Source organism: Salvelinus namaycush, chromosome 21, assembly GCF_016432855.1.
Source record: "Salvelinus namaycush isolate Seneca chromosome 21, SaNama_1.0, whole genome shotgun sequence".
NCBI lineage: Eukaryota > Metazoa > Chordata > Actinopteri > Salmoniformes > Salmonidae > Salvelinus > Salvelinus namaycush.
The window spans coordinates 54,215,363-54,228,305 of NC_052327.1; the positions used below are offsets into that span (position 1 = coordinate 54,215,363).

The 12,943-nt window shown below is 47.2% G+C and overlaps 1 protein-coding gene across 1 annotated transcript in view; it reads right to left on the bottom strand.

Annotated features, from left to right (window-relative positions):
• LOC120065977 (pleckstrin homology domain-containing family A member 5-like) overlaps positions 1-12,943 on the bottom strand; it is a 233,931-nt gene that overhangs the window by 90,963 nt on the left and 130,025 nt on the right. The gene's annotated exons all lie outside the window — the stretch shown is intronic.

A 12,943-nucleotide genomic window follows, 5' to 3' on the forward strand; every position in this document is an offset into this window, starting at 1 on the left:
GGAGACAGACAGACAGACAGACAGACAGACAGACAGACAGACAGACAGACAGACAGACAGAGACAGACAGACAGACAGACAGACAGACAGACAGACAGGCAGGGAGACAGACAGGCAGGGAGACAGACAGACAGACAGACAGAGACAGACAGACAGACAGACAGACAGACAGACAGACAGACAGACAGGGAGACAGACAGACAGGGAGACAGACCGGGAGACAGACAGGGAGACAGACAGGGAGACAGACAGGGAGACAGACCGGGAGACAGACCGGGAGACAGACAGGGAGACAGACAGGGAGACAGACCAGGAGAGACAGGGAGACAGACAGACAGACAGACAGGGAGACAGACAGACAGGGAGACAGACAGACAGGGACACAGACAGGGAGACAGACAGGAAGACAAACAGACAGGCAGACAGACAGGGAGACAGACAGACAGGGAGAGACAGGGAGACAGACAGGGAGACAGACAGACAGGCAGGGAGACAGACAGACAGACAGACAGGGAGACAGACCGGGAGACAGACCGGGAGACAGACAGGGAGACAGACCAGGAGAGACAGGGAGACAGACAGACAGACAGGGAGACAGACAGACAGACAGGGAGACAGACAGGGACACAGACAGGGAGACAGACAGGAAGACAAACAGACAGGGAGACAGACAGGGAGACAGACAGACAGGGAGACAGACAGACATACCGGGAGACAGAGAGACAGACAGACAGGGAGACAGACAGACAGGGAGACAGACAGACCGGGAGAGACAGACAGACAGACAGACAGACAGACAGACAGACAGACAGGCAGACAGGGAGGCAGACAGGGAGGCAGACAGGGAGGCAGACAGGGAGTCATACAATGTCACAGACAGACAGACAGGAATGGAGACAGACCAATAGGGAGACAGACAGACAGGGAGACAGACCAATAGGGGGACAGACAGACAGGGTCACGTACAGACAGACAGGGAGACAGATAGGGAGATAGACAGACAGGGAGATGTAGTGTTCAGTGACATAGACAGGGTGATTGTCTTGTGATTCATAGGGGCCATGTTGAGATCTCATTATAGCTGAGATTCTACTGTAGGCAGACTGTCTGCCGGCCTGGGCGGTCTAGATGAGATTCTACTGTAGGCAGACTGCCTGCCGGCCTGGGCGGTCTAGATGAGATTCTACTGTAGACAGACTGTCTGCCGGCCTGGGCGGTCTAGATGAGATTCTACTGTAGACAGACTGCCTGCCGGCCTGGGCGGTCTAGATGAGATTCTACTGTAGACAGACTGCCTGCCGGCCTGGGCGGTCTAGATGAGATTCTACTGTAGACAGACTGCCTGCCGGCCTGGGCGGTCTAGATGACATTCTACTGTAGACAGACTGCCTGCCGGCCTGGGCGGTCTAGGTGAGATTCTACTGTAAACAGACTGCCTGCCGGCCTTGGCGGTCTAGGTGAGATTCTACTGTAAACAGACTGCCTGCCGGCCTGGGCGGTCTAGATGACATTCTACTGTAGACAGACTGCCTGCCGGCCTTGGCGGTCTAGGTATACTGTAGTCTTCCTACACTGATAAGTGAGGTCAATTTCACTAATAAAAACAAAGTGGGTCTTGCTGAAAGGCTGCAAAGTTTTTCAAAGTAAAGTTTAAAGAAAAATGGATCAATGCCCATTTTGATATATACCCGTAGGATAGATGGGACACCGTGCAAGGTTTTGGTCCCATAGGTATCAAGTCAAAATCAAACTAAATTGTATTAGTCACGTACCCAGTTTACTGCAGGTATAAAAGGTGCAGTAAAATGCTTGTGTGCTAGTTCCCTCAACATTAAGAGTACAATAATCAATATCCATAATAATGAGTCAAATTAATAATAACAAGTAATAGAAGAGGTAATATGCATAGTAACAGCCTGGTATGTACACAATAGGATATACAGAATAGAGCATGACCAATAGGATATACAGTATAGATCATGACCAATAGGATATACAGAATAGATAATGACCAATAGGATATACAGAATAGATCATGACCAATATGATATACAGAATAGATCATGACCAATAGGATATACAGAATAGATCATGACCGATAGGATATCCAGTATAGATAATGACCAATAGGATATCCAGTATATATAATGACCAATAGGATATCCAGTATATATAATGACCAATAGGATATCCAGTATATATAATGACCAATAGGATATACAGAATAGATAATGACCAATAGGATATACAGAATAGATAATGACCAATAGGATATACAGAATAGATAATGACCAATAGGATATACAGAATAGATAATGACCAATAGGATATCCAGTATAGATAATGACCAATAGGATATACAGAATAGATAATGACCAATAGGATATCCAGTATAGACAATGACCAATAGGATATCCAGTATATATAATGACCAATAGGATATACAGAATAGATAATGAACATTGAGATGTTCTGTCCTAGATTCTGTAGCTATGGTACAATGTTGTGGTCTACAGGGAATGGCACTATGAAAAGAGACTAGAGCTAAAATACAGCAGAGGAAAACTGTCATCTCTTGGATATATTGGGTTTCAGTTTCAGGTCAGTGAACAAGGTCAGAAACCCTGGTTCCAACAGCGCTGTATGGCCGTCTACAGTACAAACACCGCAACAGTCCAATCAATATCCGCACATATACTACGACCCAATACATCCACACCTCCTCCTCTCAATACATCCACCCTTTGTTCCCTCCATCCATCCACCAACACATCCCTCCATGTATCTATCCATTAACCTTTTTCTTGAACCTTTATTTAACTAGGCAGGTCAGTTAAGAACTAATTCTTTAATGACCCTTCATGACCCTTCAATGCCAACCTCAGATTCTGAGTAGTAGTTTGCATGCTTTAGCTCAACAGAACAAGGGTAGGTCGGTAGGACAATAGGCAGGTAGGTAGGACAACAGGTAGGTAGGTAAGTACGACAACAGGTAGGTAGGTAAGTAGGACAACAGGTAGGTAGGTAGGTAGGACAACAGGTAGGTAGGTAAGTAGGACAACAGGTAGGTAGGTAGGTAGGTAGGACAACAGGTAGGTAGGTAAGTAGGACAACAGGTAGGTAGGTAGGTAGGACAACAGGTAGGTAGGTAAGTAGGACAACAGGTAGGTAGGTAAGTAGGACAACAGGTAGGTAGGTAAGTAGGACAACAGGTAGGTAGGTAGGTAGGACAACAGGTAGGTAGGTAAGTAGGACAACAGGTAGGTAGGTAAGTAGGACAACAGGTAGGTAGGTAGGACAACAGGTAGGTAGGTAAGTAGGACAACAGGTAGGTAGGTAGGTAGGTAGGACAACAGGTAGGTAGGTAAGTAGGACACCAGGTAGGTAGGTAGGTAGGACAACAGGTAGGTAGGTAAGTAGGACAACAGGTAGGTAGGTAAGTAGGACAACAGGTAGGTAGGTAAGTAGGACAACAGGTAGGTAGGTAGGTAGGACAACAGGTAGGTAGGTAAGTAGGACAACAGGTAGGTAGGTAAGTAGGACAACAGGTAGGTAGGTAGGTAGGACAACAAGTAGGTAGGTAGGTAAGTAGGACAACAGGTAGGTAGGTAAGTAGGACAACAGGTAGGTAGGTAGGTAGGTAGGTAGGTAGGACAACAAGTAGGTAGGTAGGTAAGTAGGACAACAGGTAGGTAGGTAGGTAGGACAACAAGTAGGTAGGTAGGTAAGTAGGACAACAGGTAGGTAGGTAAGTAGGACAACAGGTAGGTAGGTAAGTAGGACAACAGGTAGGTAAGTAGGACAACAGGTAGGTAGGTAGGTAGGTAGGTAGGTAGGTAGGTAGGTAGGTAGGGCAACAGGTAGGTAAGTAGAAACAACAGGTAGGTAGGTATGTTGGTAGGTAGGTATGTAGGTAGGTAGGTAGGCAGGCAGGCCAACGGGTATGTAGGCCAACGGGTATGTAGGTAGGTAGGTAGGTAGGTAGGTAGGTGAAGCAAAATGATTAGGAAATATAGTCAAGATGTTGACAAGATTATAAATAATGATTTTTAATTGAAATAATAATTGTGTCCTTCAAACTTTGCTTCCATCAAAGAATCTGTCACGTCCTGACCATAGAAAGTCCTTATTTTATATGGTAGAGTAGGTCAGGGCGTGACTGGGGGGTTAGTCTAGTTTATGTGGGGTTCTAGGTTTGTTTTTCTATGTTGGTGATTGTGTATGATTCCCAATTAGAGGCAGCTGGTAATCGTTGTCTCTAATTGGGGATCATATTTAGGTAGCCTTTTTCCACCTGTGTTTTATAGGATATTGTTTTGAGTTAGTGCACATAGCATCTCTGTAGTCACGGTTCGTTGTTAGTTTATTGTTTATTTGTTTTTGTCTTTGCTAAGTATCACTTTATTCATTAAATTATGTGAAACTCAACATCCGCTGCGCCTTGGTCCGACATTTATTCCAGCGAACGTGACAGAATCCTCCATTTGCAGCAATTACAGCCTTGCAGAGGCTTGACGGGCACTTCTTACGTATCATACGGTCAGGCTGCTCCCACAACAGTTCAATAGGGTTGAGATCCGGTGACTGTGCCGGCCATTCAATTATACACAGAACACCAGCTGACTGCTTCTTCCCTAAATAGTTCTCGCATAGTTTGGAGCTGTGCTTTGGGTTATTGTCCTGTTGTAGGAGGAAATTGGCTCCAATTAAGCACCATCCACAGGGTATGGCATGGCATTGCAAAATGGAGGGATAACCTTCCTTCTTCAAGATCCCTTTTACCCTGTACAAATCTCCCACTTTACCACCACCAAAGCACCCCCAGACCATCACATTGCCTCCACCATGCTTGACAGATGGCGTCAAGCACTCCTCCAGCATCCTTTCATTTTTTCTGCATCTCACGAATGTTCTTCTTTGTGATCCGAACACCTCAAACTTAGATTCGTCTGTCCATGACATTTTTTCCCAATCTTCCTCTGTACAGTGTCTGTTCTTTTGCCCATCTTAATCTTTTCTTGTTATTGGCCAGTCTGAGATAGGGCTTTTTCTTTGCAACTCTGCCTAGAAGGCCAGCATCCCGAAGTCGCCTCTTCACTGTTGAGACTGGTGTTTTGCGTTTACTATTTAATGAAGCTGCCAGTTGAGGACTTGTGAGGCGTCTGTTTCTCAAACTAGACACTCTAATGTACTTGTCCTCTTGCTCAGTTGTGCACCGGGGCCTCCCACTCCTCTTTCTATTCTGGTTAGAGCCAGTTTGTGCTGTTCTGTGAAGGGAGTAGTACACAGCGTTGTACGAGATCTTCAGTTTCTTGGCAATTTCTCGCATGGAATAGACTTCATTTCTCAGAACAAGAATAGACTGACGAGTTTCAGAAGAAAGTCCTTTGTTTCTGGCCATTTTGAGCCTGTAATCGAACCCACAAATGCTGATGCTCCAGTTACTCAACTAGTCTAAAGAAGGCCAGTTTTATTGCTTCTTTAATCAGCACTAGTTTTTAGCTGTGCTAACATAATTGCAAAATGGTTTTCTAATGTTCAATTAGCCTTTTAAAATGATACACTTGGATTAGCTAACACAACGTGCCATTGGAACACAGGAGTGATGGTTGCTGATAATGGGTCTCTGTACGCCTATATAGATATTCCATAAAATAATCTGCCGTTTCCAGCTACAATAGTCATTTACAACATTAACAATGTCTACACTGTATTTCTGATCAATTTGATGTTGTTTTAAAATGGACAAAAAATGTGCTTTTCTTTCAAAATCAAGGTAAATTCTAAGTGACACCAAACATTTCGAACGATAGTGTAGGTAGGTAGGTAGGATGGACAACAGGTAGATAGGTAGGTAGGATGGACAACAGGTAGGTAGGTAGGTAGGATGGACAACAGGTAGATAGGTAGGTAGGATGGACAACAGGTAGATAGGTAGGATGGACAACGGGTAGATAGGTAGGTAGGATGGACAACAGGTAGATAGGTAGGTAGGATGGACAACAGGTAGATAGGTAGGTAGGATGGACAACAGGTAGATAGGTAGGATGGACAACAGGTAGATAGGTAGGTAGAATGGACAACAGGTAGATAGGTAGGTAGGATGGACAACAGGTAGATAGGTAGGATGGACAACAGGTAGATAGGTAGGTAGGTAGGACAACAGGTAGGTAGGACAACAGGTAGGTAGGTAGGATGGACAACAGGTAGGTAGGTAGGTAGGATGGACAACAGGTAGATAGGTAGGTAGGATGGACAATGGGTAGGTAGGTAGGTAGGTAGGATGGACAACGGGTAGGTAGGTAGGATGGACAACAGGTAGATAGGTAGGTAGGATGGACAACAGGTAGATAGGTAGGATGGACAACAGGTAGGTAGGTAGGATGGACAACAGGTAGATAGGTAGGTAGGATGGACAACAGGTAGATAGGTAGGATGGACAACGGGTAGATAGGTAGGTAGGATGGACAACAGGTAGGTAGGTAGGTAGGATGGACAACAGGTAGATAGGTAGGTAGGATGGACAACAGGTAGATAGGTAGGATGGACAACAGGTAGATAGGTAGGTAGGTAGGTAGGTAGATAGGTAGGTAGGTAGGTAGGTAGGTAGGTAGGTAGGTAGGTAGGTAGGTAGGTAGGTAGGTAGGACAACAGGTAGGTAGGACAACAGGTAGGTAGGTAGGTAGGATGGACAACAGGTAGATAGGTAGGTAGGATGGACAACAGGTAGATAGGTAGGTAGGATGGACAACAGGTAGATAGGTAGGTAGGTAGGACAACAGGTAGATAGGTAGGATGGACAACAGGTAGATAGGTAGGTAGGATGGACAACAGGTAGATAGGTAGGTAGGATGGACAACGGGTAGGTAGGTAGGTAGGTAGGTAGGACAACAGGTAGGTAGGTAGGTAGGATGGACAACAGGTAGATAGGTAGGTAGGTAGGACAACAGGTAGGTAGGACAACAGGTAGGTAGGTAGGATGGACAACAGGTAGGTAGGTAGGTAGGATGGACAACAGGTAGATAGGTAGGTAGGATGGACAACGGGTAGGTAGGTAGGTAGGATGGACAACAGGTAGGTAGGTAGGTAGGATGGACAACAGGTAGATAGATAGGTAGGATGGACAACGGGTAGGTAGGTAGGATTGACAACAGGTAGATAGGTAGGATGGACAACAGGTAGATAGGTAGGTAGGATGGACAACAGGTAGATAGGTAGGATGGACAACGGGTAGATAGGTAGGTAGGATGGACAACAGGTAGGTAGGTAGGTAGGATGGACAACAGGTAGATAGGTAGGTAGGATGGACAACGGGTAGGTAGGTAGGTAGATAGGACGGTAGGTAGGACGGTAGGTAGGTAGGATGGACAACAGGTAGGTAGGTAGGTAGGTAGGATGGACAACAGGTAGGTAGGTAGGTAGGATGGACAACAGGTAGATAGGTAGGTAGGATGGACAACGGGTAGATAGGTAGGTAGGATGGACAACAGGTAGGTAGGTAGGTAGGATGGACAACAGGTAGATAGGTAGGATGGACAACAGGTAGATAGGTAGGTAGGATGGACAACGGGTAGGTAGGTAGGTAGATAGGACGGTAGGTAGGACGGTAGGTAGGACGGTAGGTAGGTAGGTAGGTAGGATGGACAACAGGTAGGTAGGTAGGTAGGATGGACAACAGGTAGGTAGGTAGGTAGGATGGACAACAGGTAGGTAGGTAGGTAGGATGGACAACAGGTAGATAGGTAGGTAGGACAACAGGTAGATAGGTAGGTAGGTAGGACAACAGGTAGGTCGGTAGGTACTGTAGGTAGGTAGGACACAAGAGGTTTACACCAACATACAATACCGGAAGGTTCATACTGTAGATGCCTAGCTGGCTCCAGATCTATTTGTGCTCCTACTGTATTGTCGTTGTCATGCCAAACATGACTGTATGATTTAGCAAGACGGTACACATAGATCTAGTGGGTTCTCTATAGCATACATCTAATCAGCAGGCAACAGAGACATGATTACTGGTCATTCTAGTCCAGAACAGAGGACACTGACAGGGAACAGGGACATGATTACTGGTCATTCTGGTGCAGAACAGAGGACACTGACAGGGAACAGGGACATGATTACTGGTCATTCTGGTGCAGAACAGAGGACACTGACAGGGAACAGGGACATGATTACTGGTCATTCTGGTGCAGAACAGAGGACACTGACAGGGAACAGGGACATGATTACTGGTCATTCTGGTGCAGAACAGAGGACACTGACAGGGAACAGGGACATGATTACTGGTCATTCTGGTGCAGAACAGAGGACACTGACAGGGAACAGGGACATGATTACTGGTCATTCTAATGCAGAACAGAGGACACTGACAGGGAACAGGGACATGATTACTGGTCATTCTAATGCAGAACAGAGGACACTGACAGGGAACAGGGACATGATTACTGGTCATTCTGGTGCAGAACAGAGGACACTGACAGGGAACAGGGACATGATTACTGGTCATTCTAATGCAGAACAGAGGACACTGACAGGGAACAGGGACATGATTACTGGTCATTCTAATGCAGAACAGAGGACACTGACAGGGAACAGGGACATGATTACTGGTCATTCTAATGCAGAACAGAGGACACTGACAGGGAACAGGGACATGATTACTGGTCATTCTAATGCAGAACAGAGGACACTGACAGGGAACAGGGACATGATTACTGGTCATTCTGGTGCAGAACAGAGGACACTGACAGGGAACAGGGACATGATTACTGGTCATTCTAATGCAGAACAGAGGACACTGACAGGGAACAGGGACATGATTACTGGTCATTCTGGTGCAGAACAGAGGACACTGACAGGGAACAGGGACATGATTACTGGTCATTCTAATGCAGAACAGAGGACACTGACAGGGAAGGCAGGTCTGATGCAGCACACTGACCCACACATGGAATGACAGGGAAGAGGGAAGGAAAACAAGACAGAATAAAAGACAAGAGCACTTTTTAAGACGGTCTGCCGTTACCTTTCTTTAGAAGGAAACCTGAGAGGTTGGATAGAAACGGAAGAGATGTCAAATGCATTCGCTGCAACAGCTTAAGATAGTCCTAGATAGCTGTTGTAGGAGGAAAGAGAGGAGCATGGATCCCATTAGAACTCAAAAGATATGTGATTGTTGCCATTTAAAACGGCGAGATACTTCCAAGTGTCCTGCGTGGAGGAGAAGGTGATACGTTCCTGTAGACGCTGAGCAGCAGCCAGAAACTAACGCTCTCTCAAGCTGACACACTTCTCCCTTCTTCCACCTTTCTCCTCTTTATCCACTCGCTCCCTTCCGTCTCTCTTATTCACTACACTTTTATTCATCATCCAGTCGCCCCCAGTGACAAGCTAAGGCTTCGTCTCAAATGGAACCCTATTCCCTATATAGTGCACTACTTTTGACACAGGCCCTATAGAACCCTAATCCCTATATAGTGCACTACCTTTGACCAGGACCCAATAGAACCCTATTCCCTATACAGTGCACTACCTTTGACCAGGGTCCTATAGGAAATATCCTCTGAGTATATAAGGAACATGGTGCCTTTTGGGACTCATCCTAGGCTAAATCCTGTCTGAAAAGTAATCAATGGTGTGTCAGTGTGTGTGTGTGTGTGTGACGGAGTGTGCTGGGGGGGGGCGGAGAAATGGCCCTGTCTATTAAAAGTGATGAATCAACATGGCTCTATTTGACGCTCTATTTAGCCAGTAGCCCATTTCCGTCCCTGAGCTGACGCTGTGTAGTGTGTGTAGTGTGTGTGTGTGTGGTGTGTAATGTGTGTGTAGTGTGTGTATGTATGTGGGAGGGAGGGATGTGGGCTTTGTTGCTAATTAACCCGGGCCCTGATAATCACTCTACTGGATCTGAAATTAAAATGCTGTGAACGAACGCGTCAAATTGCCTGCTGCTGCCGTCGCATGAGGGCTGACGCCATGGTTGGCTGCAGGCAGAAATGGACACCAGAGGACCCACCCACACACACCCACACACAGAAATATGTGGTGATGGCATATTTCAGCTCCCACTGCAGAGTGAAAAACAGTTAGCACAAGTTGAAAATACTTCCAGAAGAAAATGGAGAGACCATTAAAACTGGAGTCTTTAAAAAAATATGTATTAGTGGTCACAAATGGGGCCCTTGATGAATTCTATAGTGATGGCTGTTAGTCAGGCTGGTGGGGAACAGGGCTGGGTTGTTGATGATGTGGAGGGACCGTGTCAGGCTGGTGGGGAACAGGGCTGGGTTGTTGATGATGTGGAGGGACCGTGTCAGGCTGGTGGGGAACAGGGCTGGGTTGTTGATGATGTGGAGGGACCGTGTCAGGCTGGTGGAGAACAGGGCTGGGTTGTTGATGTGGAGGGACCGTGTCAGGCTGGTGGAGAACAGGGCTGGGTTGTTGATGTGGAGGGACCGTGTCAGGCTGGTGGGGAACAGGGCTGGGTTGTTGTTGATGTGGAGGGACCGTGTCAGGCTGGTGGAGAACAGGGCTGGGTTGTTGTTGATGTGGAGGGACCGTGTCAGGCTGGTGGGGAACAGGGCTGGGTTGTTGTTGATGTGGAGGGACCGTGTCAGGCTGGTGGGGAACAGGGCTGGGTTGTTGTTGATGTGGAGGGACCGTGTCAGGCTGGTGGGGAACAGGGCTGGGTTGTTGATGATGTGGAGGGACCGTGTCAGGCTGGTGGGGAACAGGGCTGGGTTGTTGATGATGTGGAGGGACCGTGTCAGGCTGGTAGGGAACAGGGCTGGGTTGTTGTTGATGTGGAGGGACCGTGTCAGGCTGGTGGGGAACAGGGCTGGGTTGTTGTTGATGTGGAGGGACCGTGTCAGGCTGGTGGGGAACAGGGCTGGGTTGTTGTTGATGTGGAGGGACCGTGTCAGGCTGGTGGGGAACAGGGCTGGGTTGTTGATGATGTGGAGGGACCGTGTCAGGCTGGTGGGGAACAGGGCTGGGTTGTTGTTGATGTAATTCAACTAGGTCTGACAACTCAACTAGGTCTGGCAACTCAACTAGGTCTGGCAACTCAACTAGTTCTGACAACATGCTACAATAGATATTAGAAGGAGCAGCATATCCTACTGTCTTGTAAGGCACACTGCTTTACTTCGTCACACCTATTGTGTATCTCAGAGACTGCAGAGGCTGCAGTAGTTTATGTGTCGGGGGGCTAGGGTCAGTCTGTTATATCTGGAGTACTTCTCCTGTCTTATCCGGTGTCCTGTGTGAATTTAAGTATGCTCTCTCTAATTATCTCTTTCTCTCTTTCTTTCTCTCTCTCGGAGGACCTGAGCCCTAGGACCATGCCTCAGGACTACCTGGCATGATGACCCCTTGCTGTCCCCAGTCCACCTGGCCGTGCTGCTGCTCCAGTTTCAACTGTTCTGCCTGCGGCTATGGTACCCTGACCTGTTCACCGGACGTGCTACCTGTCCCAGACCTGCTGTTTTCAACTCTCTAGAGACAGCAGGAGCGGTAGAGATACTCTTAATGATCGGCTATGAAAAGCCAACTGACATTTACTCCTGAGGTGCTGACTTGTTGCACCCTCGACAACTACTGTGATTATTATTATTTGACCATGCTGGTCATTTATGAACATTTGAACATCTTGGCCATGTTCTGTTATAATCTCCACCCGGCACAGCCAGAAGAGGACTGGACACCCCTCATAGCCTGGTTCCTCTCTAGGTTTCTTCCTAGGTTTTGGCCTTTCTAGGGAGTTTTTCCTAGCCACCGTGCTTCTACACCTGCATTGCTTGCTGTTTGGGGTTTTAGGCTGGGTTTCTGTATAGCACTTTGAGATATCAGCTGATGTAAGAAGGGCTATATAAATACATTTGATTTGATTTGAATTTTTTGGACTAGAGGAGTATAAAGGAGCATAGCAGCGGGACACGTTACATTTTCACTCCGTATCATGAACACTGTAACTCCAGTACTGTTAGAGCTCTGCTACAGCCAGTTGGTGTATAGTGCCAGGGCTGTTGGGCTGTAGTCGGTGCAGCTGGACCGTAACGTCTGCTTCCAGCTCACACTCTCAAACACGTAGATCCCCTGAACGCCGTCACTCTCCAGATCCCAATCACCTGAATTCTGATCACCTGTTCACACACCTGTATGTCATTATCACACACTATTTAGTTCAGTTCTTTGCACCCCATCACTGTGAGGTATTGTTTGTTTTGTGACACACTTCTATTCAGAGTGCTGTTTTTCCCGTAATTTAATCCTCCCGTGTATGATCGTTTTTGCCTGCCTCACTAACGACGCCTTTTGCCTATTCCCTGCCTGTACTTTAGCGTATCGTATTTCCTGTTATCAACCTATTGCCTGATCTCCCGGACTACGTTACTAGCCTTTTCCCTGCCTGTACAGTTGCCTTGTTGGACCCCCTGTGTATGACCTCCTGCCTGCCCCTGGACCCAGCTACCTGCCTCCTCCTGTGGTCCTTTACAATAAACACCTGCTGTGCCCAGAACGTGAAACCAGCTCTCTGTCTCCCATCGTGTTCATTACACGGACCAAGTGTTACTCTTCGCTACCTTCATGTAGAGGGAGGAGTATGTGTGTGCTCACAAAAAAAATACAAAATACAACAAAGCCCCTGTATTAACTCTGCACAAATAGACAGTCTGGGATGGGCAGATAGCCCCCACGCTTGGCCCCTTGGTGTGTGTGCCTTTCTGAATGCACAGGTGTGTGTGTGTGTGTGTGTGTGTGTGTGTGTGTGTGTGTGTGTGTGTGTGTGTGTGTGTTGAGGGATTACCTCGCCAGTGAAGCATATTGGGGGGGGGGGGGGGGGGGGGGGGGCAACGGAACTGACTGGCCGAGAATACAATTTAAAACAACCACGACAGCATTTGTCATTGAAAAGGGGGAGACTGTGAAAAGGGGAATG